Source organism: Opisthocomus hoazin, chromosome 5, assembly GCF_030867145.1.
Source record: "Opisthocomus hoazin isolate bOpiHoa1 chromosome 5, bOpiHoa1.hap1, whole genome shotgun sequence".
NCBI lineage: Eukaryota > Metazoa > Chordata > Aves > Opisthocomiformes > Opisthocomidae > Opisthocomus > Opisthocomus hoazin.
This window is the reverse complement of record NC_134418.1, coordinates 42082162-42095261: the sequence shown is the minus strand read 5'-3', so window position 1 is coordinate 42095261 and position 13100 is coordinate 42082162. Positions and strand designations below refer to the sequence as shown.

General features: G+C 44.8%; 1 protein-coding gene across 2 annotated transcripts in view; it reads left to right on the top strand.

The window, feature by feature from the left end:
- The first annotated feature begins 7555 nt into the window (after positions 1-7555).
- ELF2 (E74 like ETS transcription factor 2) overlaps positions 7556-13100 on the top strand; it is a 38651-nt gene continuing 33106 nt past the window's right edge. Inside the window, exons 1-2 of one of the 2 annotated variants that reach the window (XM_075420981.1) lie at positions 7556-7648; positions 9975-10041. The gene's annotated coding sequence lies outside the window, so the exon portion shown is untranslated. The remainder of the gene's footprint in view (positions 7649-9974; positions 10042-13100) is intronic. The other variant, XM_075420980.1, reaches the window with a different exon arrangement.

The window sequence follows — 13100 nt, the reverse complement described above, 5'->3', positions numbered from 1 at the left end:
GAAAATTGGCTTGGTTTTTTTTGAAGTTTAATTGTGGTTTGGAGAAAATCCAAATCATACAGACCCTTTTCATGCCACTATTGTAGTAAGTGACTAATTTCCAATGCAAAGTATTTGGTGCCAAGGCTGTTATAATACGGGAGGGGCCAAACCTGGAGTAACTGTTCAAGGCTTGCCAATGGGAACACAATGAGGCTGGATGTGAATGTCTTTGTTTCCATTTAAATGATTAATGAAGTTCTGTAAAATCAAAATCACTGCGGTCTTGCCCCTTTTCACCTATTGCAAGTATCAGCAGTAGAAGGAGGTTACACGAAGCATTCAGTCTTGGTTATAAACAAAGGGAGAAGGAGTTTGAAGTGTTTGAAGTTGTTACTTTCTGAGAAAAACGTTAATGGCTTGATTTCCACCCCTGCCTGTTTGCTTTCAGCATGTCTTTTCTTGCAATCTTGTCTTCTACACTGGTTCCGAGATACCCTCCCTCAGGCACTGTCCACATGAAGATGTTTACTGATTGCAGAGCTTGGATGTTCCTCAATGAAGAGTAGTTTCCAATGCTGAAATAATATGCTATGAAAAATAAATTTGTCTTTGAGGACAATTCTTTTTTCATTTTTCTTCAAAGCAACACAGCTGAAAACAAACTAGATCGTCCCTGTAAGAAATTTCTTCTCACAAAACACCAGTTTCCAGAGGGTTTTCCTGTATCAGAAGGGTCCTATGTGAGCATTCTGTTTTCTGCTACCTCTAAATTAAGCAAACCAACATGCCATGTACATCCCATGTATTTTTTGACTGAAAATGAGGTAAAGTCCTCTTTCACACTTATTCTAACTTAGATTCTTTCAAAAATGTTGCAACTGCTATGTTTTAAAATATATCTAACACACAGCAACAACCTGCTACCGACTTTCCTCCTTTACATCGGTGTAATTCCTTCTTTCTTAAAAGCAACACAAATTTATTCAAGGGTAAAATCCTGCCCCTGACAGGCTTGTTTCAGCATTGCATTGCTCCCCTGCTCTAATCGCATAACTCTGTTGTAATTAGTGGCCTTGCAACCCCTGCAATGCTGAGGATCAGAAGCTTCTTGTGCTCACCTACTTTACAAGCAAAGTAGCACTGTAGTTTTAAGGAAAAGAAAGTGTGTGGTTTTTCTTTGGTTTGAGGTTTTATTTTATTCTAATTTATATGCCATTAAGGGGAAATTATAAAGGAGATATAGAACAAATTCAGAAAAGATTAGGATTAGACATGCAATTTAAAGGACTTTATTGTAAAATATAAGCTGCTTTAGTAGCCCACAGCATGAATAAAATCAAGGGGCAGATAGGAAGTTTAAGTAAGTGTGAGTTAAGCTGACACTAGCAATGTGTCTTCATAGCACAGAAACCTTGCATTCGGGGACAACAAGAAGTCTGAAACTTTGCCTTAAAGCTGTCAGATGCGGAATTCTTCACAGATAGAACCTTTATTTATCTGGTATTTATGCTTGGCAACAGAAATATGTGAATCAGCAGATCTATAGACCTCAAATTAGGTTCCATATGCCTGCAAAAATAACTCCAAAAGCTGGTGAGCCTTGCTTGTGCATGCCAAGTTAGCCTGATCCCTTGCAGCGACAGTGGTTGAAAGCACTGGTGCCATCCTCCACTACTTGCCTGTCATATTTTTGTACTTTTGTACAAAGTATTATAGGACTTGGGGAAACACTTGTTGCTTTGTCATATATGAAATAGATATCTAGTGGCCCTTTCCAGACTCGGCATTTGTGGTGTTGCTACCTGCAGGGGTCGTTGTTTTCTGCGAGTGGCTTTGGTACATAAGAGAAGGAGCTGGCCTGGGACTGCCTGGGACTGGTACTAAAAGTCTGTTCCAGTTATCAGCAGCGTGTCAAAATAGCCTTCTCCATTTTGGATCTGCCCAACTAGGTCCACTGCAAAAAACCCTGTTGGCAAGATAGATGAGGAACTGCTCTCCTGACTTTTGTGTCTGCTCTGCATGGGGCACAGCAACTCAAGGATAGGACGCTGTCCAGACTACTCCTGCTTCTCACCACTCTGAGTGATTTTTTTCCACCAGCAACAATCTCTGAGCTCTCAGCTCACAATGTAATGCTTTTTTTTTCCTGTGAGGGCTTGGTACGGTCTCAGACATCATCTTATATAAAAGCAAGACCAGTCAAATGTTTCAGAGTTGTGCTAGTGAAGTGATCGCTTTTGGGACAAATGCATACAACAAAACATCCATCCCAAATAGCCCATCGGGAATTTCCTCCCTGCTGGCAGAGACAGCTTTGGTAACGTGTAAAGCAGCAGCCAGTAACATTCCTTGCAGCAGGCTGACAATGAATATCCTAGAATCTAACTGTTAGTTTTAGCAAACATTGGGATTGGATTTTGGGTTTGATATCTACATACTATCTTTATTTTGGATAATTTTAGGTTTAGAGCTTCTTTGAAAATGCTAAGTTTATAGGTTTACAATTAAATGGTAACATGGTATGTATCTGAGACCAAGCAGGGCTTCCATTAGGATGTCTTTTAAGTGCTTTTAGCGCGTCCCACAGCTTCACATTTCCCACAGCTATATAGAAAGCAAGGTCTACTGTAACGCTTTGTTTACTATGGATTTGTGGTCTACATGGAAGTTCCCTTGTTGTCTTTATCTGTAATCCCAGCTGTATCCTCTGTGGTCCGTGTGATCATTTTGCTGCTGCCCCATCAGGCCTTCCTCATGTCTTCTAATCTCATAGGGCCAGCAGTTTTCCACTGCATCTCCATATACCTCAAATGCCTTCTTTTTTAGCAGGGGAGAAAGAAAGTCAGATAAGAAACAGCACTGCTGTAGCTGGTACACAGCTATACGCATATCAATACACCAGCTGGCTCCTGTGGGTCAGCATAAAAAATAGCTGCTTTCTGGCGGGGACACACACTGATGTCAGTCTCCTCTGCTCTGATACTTGCGTTCTTGAAACTTGTAGGAACTTATCTTTGAGATCTCTACCCTTTTATAAAATCGAGCTGAAATTGGCAAATAATGTCAAAGGGAAAGGAATGATAGAGAGATGGACACAGATAGCTAGGTCTCAATAAAGCTTGTTTCCTTAGGCTAAAATGTAGTTTAATTTAGTGGTGACGGAACACTGCATAGCAAAAATGGGAAGCTTTTCTATGACTCTATAAGCGCAATATGAAATCTACTAAAAGCTCATGTAAAAAAAAAAAAACACCTGACATTTTTATTTTAGAAATTACCAATAATTTTTACCATTGCTCTTTCTCTAGAGTTTTCACAAAATAGTCTGTATGTTCTGCAAGACTACCCCAGGAAGGAAAAAAGCCTAATTACACCTGTAGAGTTACTGCTACTTCATTAATAATGATTTACAGAATGGACTGACTGACAGAAGGGTCATGGGACCCTCACTCCCTTATTTCTTCTGGGTCATTTCTTGGTCATTTCTTCTGGGTCATACTTCTGGGTCTGAATCAGTGTAACTTCCCCCTTTCATCTGAACAACCAAAGGCAGTAAGCTCAGCATATACAATTAGATAGGCTACAGTCTTTTGAGGATCACCGTTTAAAAAGCAACGTGGACCGCAGCTTTCTGTATGCAGAAGGGGCAGAAAAGCATCTGTTGAACTGCTGACCCCATGTTATCACACAGCAGTATCCCAGCAATGGCAGCTTTGAACTGACTGCATGTCTGCCTCATGAGTGGGTGAAAATGGCCCACTATTCTTTTTTTTTTTTTTTTTGATAGCTGCATCACATATAACTTCAAAAATCATTCAGCTGAATTGATCCAAATCCATCTGCACCCCTGCTTTTTTCATTTTGAAGTTTAATATTTTTCAGCATAGCTTTCCAACTAGCTTAAGGTAAACCAAAAAGAGCTGTTCCTAAGAGAAATATGATTTTCCATATGAAGAGTTAATCTAGCTTCATTAAAAAAAAAACAAACCAAACAAAAAGCAGCAGCATCAGAGAAAGAAATGAAGATGCCATTGTGATTATCTCAAAGCAGTGCTGTTTTCCTCTGCAGAGAAGCACAGGTCTCTAGGCTCAGAGAGTGCTTGCTGTGACTCCCTCCTAGAGAGGCGCTGATGAACTTCCACTGAAAATGTCTGCACAGCTCAGCTCACTAGAAGAGAAAGTGAGAAGTGGGAGTCGTATAAATAAACTAGATTAAGGGATGCAGAAACATTTGTCCTGTGTCATCCAAACACAGAGTGGAGAAAAACTGAATAAACAGAGGACTGCCTAGGCCAGGTGGCAGGAGAACGAACATCAGAATTACAGAATCATCGAATCATAGAATCGTAGGCTGTAAAAGACCTCTAAGATCATTAAGTCCAACCATCCACCCAACACCACCATGCCTACTAAACCATATCCCGAAGTGCCACATCTACATGTTTTTAAACACCTCCAAGGATGTGGACTCAACCACTTCCCGGGGCAGCCTGTTCCAATGGCTGACCACTCTTTCAGTAAAGAAATTTTTCCTAATATCCAATCTAAACCTCCCCTGGCACAACTTGAGGCCATTGCCTCTCGTCCTATCGCTAGTTACATGGGAGAAGAGACCAACACCTGCCTCACTACAACCTCCTTTCAGGTAGTTGCAGAGAGCAATAAGGTCCCCCCTCAGCCTCCTCTTGTCCAGGATAAACAGCCCCAGTTCCTTCAGCCACTCCTCGTAAGACTTGTTCTCTAGATGCCTCACCAGCCTCGTTGCCCTTCTCTGGACATGCTCCAGCACCTCAATGTCTTTCTTGTAGTGAGGGGCCCAAAAGTGAACACAGTACTCGAGGTGCGGCCTCACCAGTGCCAAGTACAGGGGCACGATCACCTCCCTGCTCCTGCTGGCCACACTATTCCTGATACAAGCCACGATGCCGTTGGCTTTCTTGGCCACCTGGGCACACTGCTGGCTCATGTTCATCTGGCTGTCAACCAAGAAGGGACCGCTGAAAGTCTATCTTGAGAGCACTCCTAAGTGGTGGCCACGTCACCATGACTCTGTGAAGGAGTACTGAAGTGTACAAAGCAGCTTTGGTCTATGTGGCTTTTGTTCAGCTGACAGTGGGCCTGTTTTGGAAGAAGCTGTCTGCTCTTCTTCTCTGTGAAAAGGATTATGGCAAGAGGTTTTCTTCTTTTTCTGAGTTTTAACTTGGACTCATGGAAAGAAGAAGAAGAAGAAGAAGAAGAAGAAGAAGAAGAAGAAGAAGAAGAAGAAGAAGAAGAAGAGGGAAAAAACCCCTAAAAGAGCAGGCACATCAAGTCAGGAGTAATTAAGCACTAAAGATGAAGCTGACAGCAGTTAGGTCTGCCAGGCTGCAAAAGAACTGGTATTGAGGGCTAAAACTCACACCCAGCTAGGCTTATTTCCAGTCTATAACAAAGCAATTTTTGCCAGGAACCCTTTAATGTTTTTCTCCCAAAATCCTACCCTTTTCTTGACTTGCTCTTTTCTTCATTTATTTTATAGTATCAACTGCTATCTCCAATCTAATCCCAAGGCCTACAAAATGTGAACTTCCATCATCCACTGTCTATGAGATTTTAACTTTACACCTTGGTTGATACAATTTGCATGCTAGAACATTAAAATAATTACCTTTTCTAATGTGCAAACACTGAATTAGCAGCAACGTGGATGTCAGCTATATTGTTAATAAATGACAATTTTTTCCCTGCGTAGTTTGAAACTTTCTTTTAAAGATACACTAAAGATCTAAAAGTGGTATCTCTCATCTTTTAAAGAGCAGACAGACAACTGAGACTTCATATTGCTTAATGTAAACCAGTAGCAAATTCTGTAATTAACGACACCCAAGTGTATGCCTTGCTAAATGTCTGGGAAGCTTAGCATGTGGTAAGACCATAATTTTGCTATGATGTGTGCTTTATTACAAAGTAGTGGCCAAGTTTAAGTTTACACCTCAGTAGTGGCCACTTAGGTTAAGAGGCTACTAGTAGCACCATCTATTATTAATATTGCCTGACACGTTTTTGGAAGGAAAGAATCTCCAATGTTTCTGTGCTTCAGGGCACAGGCCTGATATTTTTAGGGCTACCTTTAATGTCAGGGAGATGTTTGTGCCATCCGTAGGGAAAATAACTATCCATGTTATATATCCTGGAAAACTGTGATTTGTACGTAACCCGTAAAAGCTGGTCAGATTCCAGGGCCTAAAGACCCCTGAACGATCTTATTTCCTTAGGAAAGGAAGCTGATGCCCTAAAGATGCAGAGGAAAGAGAAACCCAGTTCAAACGCATAAGGAAGAGGAGCCAGGCCTGTAGAGCAGTGGCTGGTAATAAGCCTAAGGCAGAAACTGAGCACTCCTGTTCATCTTCTCCACCAAGTCTGATGGTAAGTCTGATTGGTGGAGAAGGAGATGAACAGGAGTGCCAAGGGAGCAGTAGACATGGATGGTCAGGTGGAAATGGAGACGCAGCCGAGAAGTGCTTTTGCACACTGATGAAGGTGAGGAGCACATGCGTGTGACTGTGGACCACCTAGGTACCGCTGCGCAGTGCTCAGAGCGCTCCTGTTCCAGAGGAGTCGGTCAGACTTACAGGTACCAGGGGGCCTGAATCAGTTAGAGCAGAAAACCTCCAGTCTTGAGTTCCTTTTGAGCAAGTGGTTGTCTGATGCCGAAAGTCTCCTTGGCAATGTGAGTTTTTTTGTCTGCAATGGAAATGTAATGCCTCCTGTCCAGCTAAAACTCTTCTGTTTATTACTGTGAAATGCAAAGCAGGGTATAATGGTTAAGCCCGGTATTTGTAAAGGAGAAGACCAATTCTGTCCTAAGCCTCTCAGACCAGGCTAGGTAAGACAGTCTCGGTATGTACTTGGTTTGTGAGCAGACTCTGACAGTGTCTCTCATACTGACAAGGGAATAATGAATGCATTATGACTTTGGCTAACTTCAGAAACCACGTGCTCTAAAAGTGATGGCTGTGACTGAAGAAAACTTGCAGTGGGCATTTCAGCATTGCCCCTGCAAGTCGCTGGCTGACATCAGTTCTGTACGGCTGCTCAGGCGCACGGCCAGCTCCTTCTCTTATGTACCAAAGCCACTCGCAGAAAACAACGACCCCTGCAGGGCTGCATGCCAGCGCCAGGAGGGACCTTTGGCAGCAGGCGGCTGTCCGCCCCTTTCCGACGCAGGGCCGCGGTCGAGGGTCACCAAGGCCCCGTCTGCCACGGCTTTTCCCCTCAGCCCCGCTCTCCGCGTCCCGTCCGTTGACTCCGCTCAGCTCTGAACACGCAGAATCCGAAGCACTCCTCAGGGAGACGGCGAGAACAGCGCCATCCCGCAGCCCCGCAGCCGCCCGGCCCCGCCGCCAGCCGCTCCCTCAAAGCAGCCTCGCGCCCAGCCCGCGCCACCAGCTCCCGCCGGCCCCTGCGCAGGCGCGGGGAGGCCGCGCATGCCCGCAGCGCCCCCGCGCGCCGGGCGGCGCGAGCATGTGCAGAGGCGGCGGCGCGGCGCGGGGGGGCCGGGCAGGTTGCGCCGTTGCGCCCGCCCCTCCCGCCGCGGGGCGGCCCTGGCGCTGCCCGGGCGGCGCCCACTGCCTCCTGCTGTCGGCCCAGGCGGGCGACGGGCGCGGCCTCCGGGCGCACGGGCACGGTAAGGGCGCGGCACCGGCCGGGACGGGCGCTGGCAGGCGGCCCTGTGAAGGAGGGAAGGAGGGAGGGGGCGAGCGAGCCGCCGCCCGCCCGCCCGCCCTGCGAGGGGGGCGCGGGACCGGCCCGTCGCGGGGGCGGCCGCCGAGGCGCGTGTGGCGGCCCAGGGGCGGCGGGGCCGGGGTTTGCTGCCGCGGCCCCCTCCCGCCCCCCGGCTGCACTTTCGGTTTCGCCTGGGGCGCGGGGCCGGGCGCCGGAGAGCGGCCGTTGGGCCGGGGCCGCCCCTCCCGCCGCCGGCCGCCCCCCGGGGGTCCGCGCCCGGGCCGCCGTCCCGCCGGCCGAGGGGGCGCTGGGGGCGGCGGGCGGGTCCCGGCGGCTGTCAGCGGAAACACCGCCCCGGGGCGGCCGCGGCCTGCCGGGGCGGCGCGGCGGGGGCAGCGCCTTATTGACGCGGGGCGCCGGGAGAACATGGCAGCGCTGGTCAGTCGCTGTCAGGCGCGCTCGGCCCTCCCGGGAGGGCGGTGGGGCAGCCCCGCCGGGCCTGCGGCCTGCCCCCCCCCGCCCCGTCCGCGCCCCCGGCATCGGCCAGCGCCGGCTGCGCCCGGGCTGCGCGGCTGAAGCCTGAGGCTGCCTGTGAAACGTTGTGCTGGGTTAGCTCTGGTGTTGGTGTTCATCGCGTCCCTTGCGGGATCTGGGCTGTCACGCCTCTTATCTGACTTCTTTTTTTTTTTTTTTAATCACCCCTGAAACAATTCGGTTCTGCGTGTTCCCTCCCTGATGACTGCTCACTGTCGCGTTCCTTGTGACTGTTTATTAACCAGTTGACTTCTCCAGCAAAGGTGGCTGAACCTTACCGACCGTCAGCTTCAGCACAGTCGGTTTATAAGGAGGGTTCTCTGTCGGCTGAGTTCATCTCTTGCCGTGCTTTGAAGTTGTCTGTTTGCCACGTGCTGATAATTATTCCCCTTTGTTGCGATTTAATCATAAAGCTTTTTGGCACTTTCTGATTAGTGTATATACGCATCAAACTTTCAGAGCTTCCTAGTTAGTCGAGACAAACGGCATGAAATGAAGTTGAACCCCAGGATACAGGGGTGTAAGCATTGGAGAATTTTCGAGACTTATAAAACTGACACCCTAACAATAAAAATTGAAAGCAATTCAGGTATTTCTGTGGCCTAAAAAAAAAGCAGAAATAGCATGTTTACATGTTTTGTGCTATAACTTTGAAATGAGGCAAATGTGTGAACATTGGTGGTTTTGGGAAATCTGGGAGAATGTGAGAGTTTTGGTATAGAAATGTCTGTCGGTAGGGTATGTTGAAAACCCCGTATCGTTGTTTGAGAGGGGATGTCACAGAGCCATCTGTTATATTGAATACCGCCGGAGAGATCTGGGTCATTGACTGTTACTACAAAACTTAACTTTATTTCAAGAATCTTAAATAAATTAAATAAAAGTGTACAAAACTGTATGCAGTGGGTCTGATCCAAGATCCTCTTCCTCCCTCTCGCCTCGCTCCATCTCTGATAGAGGACAGGATCAGTTGCTTTAGGAAAGGTTCTAGTAACAGGATGGTTATTTTGTATGGTACCTTCAGTGGCGTACTCTTTCCATCTCTCAGGTTTCGGTAATACCTGGTTTAGAAGGTCCCTAAACTTCAGACTGTGTGCGCATCTTTTAATAGTCGTGTAAGCCATTCAGGGCCTTCACCTCCATGAAGCTGTCTAACTTAAACCTCATAGCTTACTGTTTTGACCTCTAGAATATCCTATGAAAATTAACTATGTGTGCAGTGCGTACTTTTGTATGTGTGGGTTTTTGTGTCCTTTTTTTTTTTTTTTTTTTTCTGAACCCGCATCCTCACCATTTAGTTTCATCTGTCTCTGCTCTTTTATTATGTAAAACGATGGATAATTGCTCCCTACTCTGGCTTGTGGGGGAGTGGAGATGGATGTTAAGGACCAACAGTTGACATGCTGGAGAGAAGTGCTGGTACAAAGTGGGGGTGCGTGTATGAGACTGCTGTCAGAGGGAAGAGAAGGTTTCAGGGGAGCTGTAAGAAGAGAGCCTGCTAATAAGATGAAATACGGGAAGGTCCAGAAGAAGCCTGCTGAAGCCACAAAGCATTTTGCAGAATCTTAGTAGTGTTTAAGTGATTATAAGCTTATATATTTCGGGGCTCATCGGCTTTAGCTATTGAGATTTCAGGGCAACCTTTGGATGGTCAGATTATCAAATTAAATATGTGTGGAAGGAGTTCCTCTAGTTTCTTACTGGATTTGGTACATCATTGATTTGATCCAATGTAATAATTTCTGTGCTTTCAGCAATAAAATTCTTGCCTTGCTGTATGGAAATTTCTGAAGTATGATGTGGCCAGGACCACTTGCTTTGGTAATTCCTCATTTTGATTTCCTTTTCTATAACTTTCGGTGATTGATGTAATTTGTAAGATACTATGAATTGCATGGGTTGTCTGTTTTGTCTCCCTGACATTGTGGATGCCGTTTTACTTTATATCCTCTTTTTGAGCACACCTCCTGATTCTTTAGCTATTTACAAGGCTTTTTTTTTCCCCACTGTCACATTTTGCAGTAACTCAATTTTTCAGCTTTTAAACTTGTTCTGGGTTTCAAAAGAAAAGTTAAAGTTAATTCACCACTTCTGCAAATGCCAGTATGAATCAGCCAGAGCTGTAAAAATTGTCTGGGAAAATGTCTTTAAGAAGAACTTTCAGTCAACATGAAAATTTTTTTACAGCGTGCGCTATGTTTCATATGTGTTGGCGTGATAGTGACATTTACTGGTGTCTTTGAGGTGCTGCCTGTGAAAGACCACCTTTGTACCCTTGGAAGCCTTGTTACAGCTAATGGGATTCTGCAGTGATCTTGGCTGGTGTATTTCTGTATGTATAACTAATTTCATTTTCAAGCCAGCTTCCTTAAGGTTTTTTTTATTAAACCAAAGGAAGGCCTATTTGAAAAAAGTTGTGTGTGATGCCGCTGCTGCTGGCTGCAGTCCTGTTCTTGCGTTTGCATCTGTGTAGGTATCTGCATAAATCTCTCCTCAGGATTTGGGATGCCCAGCTGAATAAAAGGGGGACATTGTTCCAAGTACTCTAACGTTTCTTCTGAGTGCTGCGGGAGCAGCTGCCTCTGGTCGCTGCTGCCCAGTCTGCTGCGTGTTTGTCTTGTTTTCATGTGTGGGTACGAGTGCGTGCGTCTTTTTTTCGAGCATTGATTTTTTTGTTTGTTTTATAATTTAAATAAAAGCATACTAAAACTATTTGCAGATTTATATTTAGAGTTTTGTTTTGAGGCCAGTCCTAAATAACTTCACTTCGAATCTGGCCTAGTAGAGATGACACTCTGCCATCCTTTCCACTTGTTTTTTCAATTATTATTTTTAATTCTGTTGAGCCGCCTGTTTGCTTCTCTATTAACTTGGTAGGTGGTTGTGCGCAGGGGGGTTGACGTAAGATTCTGTGTTTTTGTGGGACTAACGGGGTGTTCATTGAAGTTGTGATTTAAAGTGTGTTTAAGCTTCTCTGGTAGCTACTGAGAATGCAAGAGGACTGTTTGGATGTCTTGCAGGCAGACACTTGGATACATAATGTAGGCCATAGAAATGTACTACTAAATATGTGAGTAAACTGTTTGGTATTTTGCAGCCTTTATGACAAGTGCCCTGTAGCCTCTGAAGGCATAAATGCTGTGATAGTTTTCACTGCTCAAGAAGATCAGTCAAAAACTTGAATCTTTGTTGAGTCTTTTGTGGTGCTAAGCAGTTAGAAACTTCTGGCTGTTCAGGCAAAGAATGTGGCTTTAAGATTCGGATTGTTTGTTTTGTGTTTTTTTTGAGGGTGGGAGCACCTAGACTTATTTTTGTTTTCCCATGAGATACGTATAAAAATAACAGATGAGGCAGTAAAGCTGTTTTCCCTGTTGTAAGGGATATTCCAAATATTCCAGAACTAGTTTCTCTCTATTTTCCGTGATCAGGAAGAATACGAGTGAATGTCAGATCTGTAACAAAATGATTTGGTCATCTGTTTTGGAAATACCAGGCTTTTTTTTTTCTTTTTCCCCTGTGATGTCATTCTGTATTTTGCTTTGTTGTAAGCATCTGAGGAATGAAATTTGTAGTGTGTGGAGTTTTGGGTGTTGGGTTTTTTTATCTTTCTGCATGTTGTTCTGTGATTCAAAAGTAGTCATTCTTTGAACTAGTGTCTGTTGGCTAATAGTATCACCAGGGATAACCTGGTTTCTTACAAACCCGAATCATCTGTTACTTTAAGAATCTGAGTCTTAATTGTCTTTGGCCTTTTTGTCTCAGTTAGCCTTGGGAAATGCGAATCTTGGAAGTGATTTCTGAAAGGCTCTAGGCAGTCTTTTTCTTTTACAGAAGTCAAATTAGTTATGGCTTGCTAGGGAGAGGATGGGAAATAGATTCAGTATTCTACTGAAACTCGAGGGAGAAGCGGAAAGGCTTCCACAAGGGCATACTGCTTAGGGAAAGGGAAGAGGGCAAACGCTTACCTGGTTCCTTTGTAAAGGGGTGCGTCTGCAGGAATCCAACATACACTTGGGGGGGGGGGGTATGTGTGTGTGTGCGTGCATGCATTTGTTTTAACTTAGAACTTGCAAACCAGACTGAACTGAAACTCTTTTAACTTGCCACTTGCTGGCCAGTGGACTTGCCTTTTTCCCCACCATGTCGGGTTTTTGAAAAGGTTGCTGAATAGCATGACTCCTAGTATGAAGTTCAAGTCTTACTATATAAAGACTGTGGGTCTTTCATTTATTCCTTGCCTGGACTGTTCTGTGCATTCAGTCTAAAGACGCTGTCCTTTTAATGAATGCTGAGATACAGCATCTCACTCATTCTTCTGTGTATTTCCCCCTGTAAGGTTCTTAATGTGTATTACTGCTGGAACTAGAAAATGAGGATTATCATTATTCCCTATCTTCATTTCCATAGATAACTGGTAATTCATGTAGAGATAAATCAGCGAGAAAGTCATCTAAACTTGTAACCTAGGAGACAGAAGTATCATTTTTTGGACATAGCCTGAGCACACAGTATTAAGTGTTTTCAGTTGCTACAATTTGGCAGCTGTTTGGCAACCTGTGTGGGATTATAGTACATAAAATACGAATATACAGTACATGTTGTCTAATACATGATTGTTTGCATTAATATACTGCATGAGAACCAAATTAAATTTGTGACATGCTTAAGCTATGCAAAGGTCCTGTACGAAGCACTCTATGTTCTTACATAGATTCAAGTCTGAGTTGCAGGAATAATGTTGATGTTTGAAATTGGTTGGAGGCTGTGCTTCCAAATTGAAATACAATTTCCATTCTTTGAACTTCTGTTTTGGGTTATGATTACTTGCAGTATTTGTAGTGTGTATGTAGATGGAAAACTGTAGAAGAGGAAAAAGTCTT